Source organism: Aethalodelphis obliquidens, unplaced genomic scaffold (genome assembly GCF_003676395.1).
Source record: "Aethalodelphis obliquidens isolate GAN/ISIS:26980383/991018 unplaced genomic scaffold, ASM367639v1 scaffold3, whole genome shotgun sequence".
NCBI classification, from domain to species: domain Eukaryota; kingdom Metazoa; phylum Chordata; class Mammalia; order Artiodactyla; family Delphinidae; genus Aethalodelphis; species Aethalodelphis obliquidens.
Genome location: NW_020837947.1, coordinates 74,684,091 through 74,686,061, shown reverse-complemented (window position 1 = coordinate 74,686,061; position 1,971 = coordinate 74,684,091).

The following is a 1,971-nucleotide window of genomic DNA, read 5'->3' as shown; positions in this document are numbered from 1 at the left end:
AATTTTACAGTGAAAATTTTAGCTACTTGTTTACCTAGCTATGCAGAAAAGTCCACCTTAGAAGGATCTGCCTACATGAATTTTTACTGGATGATTTTCACAGAACTAAACATATTCATTCCTTATGATATTTGCCTTTTTATCTACTTTCTCTAGGTACTTTGTAATTATAAGATGTCAAAATATTTAGTCAATTCACTAAAAATATTTTAAAAACAGTCAAAGGTCCTAGATACTTAGCATCACTTAACCAAATAGCCACTTGAACTGATTGAATGGGCATAATGTAGAAAAACTCAAGTTTTCAGACTCTGAGTTTAATAGTAAGATATATAGAAACAAAATTGTGCAAATTTCTTGCTGAAAATAAAAGGCTTAATATTCAATATAGGCAGAAATGTTAGACTAAAAGTGAATTTTGCAAACTGGAACTATAAAACATCAAACTTTTATAATAACAAATTATAACAAAAATAATTTAAAGTTTCCAAAACAGACAAAATGACAGCAAAAGAATGCTTTAAAAATATTTTATTAAATTTGGTGCCCAGATCTTTTATTCTCCAATAAAAGAAACCAGTGCTCCTTGGAGAAAAAGGGGACAGGGAATATACACAATGAGCCTGGGGTATCTTGTGTGCCAGAAAGTAAGGGAGGGCTTAAAATATACACCCCCTTCCACACACACAATGTAGGGGTCTCTGACAAAGAGACATAGGAGTCAACTGAAAGAGCTCCCAAACACCAAAGCTGGAACATTTTGAGCAACAAAATAAATAACGTAGTTTTGGATTATAACCCAAAGTGTAAAATAAATAACCAGAAGTCCATACTGATATATACATGATTAAATAAATAGAAACATACACACATAGAAAAAATATAGAAGAATTTTCCATAATGTATGTAGTTATTCCACCTAAAGGAGATGGAGAATAATTCTCTGCTCTGTGAATAGGGGCTTCGCATAGAGCCTTCCTTCCAAAGGGTACTGTAGGGAAAGAGGAAAATAAAGAGTAGTTTTATAATGGAGAAGACTAACAAACACGACCTCAGCCGGGTAACCAAGGTGAGAAGTCATGTGTAGAGTATGTATCTTTGATGAAAATGGCATTTTGCTTCTGTGGTCTTCCTCCCCAAAGCCCTCAGACCCCAGTTGAATCATGAGAAAGACATCAGACAAATCCCAATTGGGGGACATTCTACAGAACACCTCACCGGTTGGCCTCAACACTGTAAAGGTCATCAAAAACAAGGAAAGTCTGATAAAATGTCACAGCTAAAAGGAGGCTAATGGGATATGACAACTAAATGGGATCCTGGAACAGAGAAAGACATTAGGCAAGAACTAAGGGCATCTGAATAAAGTATGGGTATTAGGTAATCACAGTGTATCAATATTTATTAATCATAACAAGTATACCATACTAATTTCAGATGTTAATAACAGGGGAGACTGAGTGTACTGTCTGTGTTATCTTCACATTTCTCTGTATATCAAACTATTTTAAAATAAAAAGTTTATTTTAAAGTAAAAAGTTTATTTTAAAATAAAAGATGTTACATGTGGATATCATATTTTCAACTACTAATATTCAGGAAACACATAGGACTGAAGAACATATTAAACTATACCACAGGATACACTCAGTGAAATCTAGGCTGTAGAAAGGGTCAGGACAAATGACCCAGTTTCTTCAGCAAATAAATTGCAAGGGGGAGAAAAAAGAAAGAGTTGAAGATTAAAATAGAGTTAAGGGCTTCCCTGGCGGCGCAGTGGTTGAGAGCCCGTCTGCTAACGCAGCGGACACGGGTTTGTGCCCCGGTCCGGGAAGATCCCACATGCCGCGGAGCGGCTGGGCCCGTGAGCCATGGCCGCTGAGCCTGCGCGTCCGGAGCCTGCACTCTGCCACGGGAGAGGCCACAACGGTGAGAGGCCCGCATACCGCAAAAAAAAAAAAAAAAAAAAGA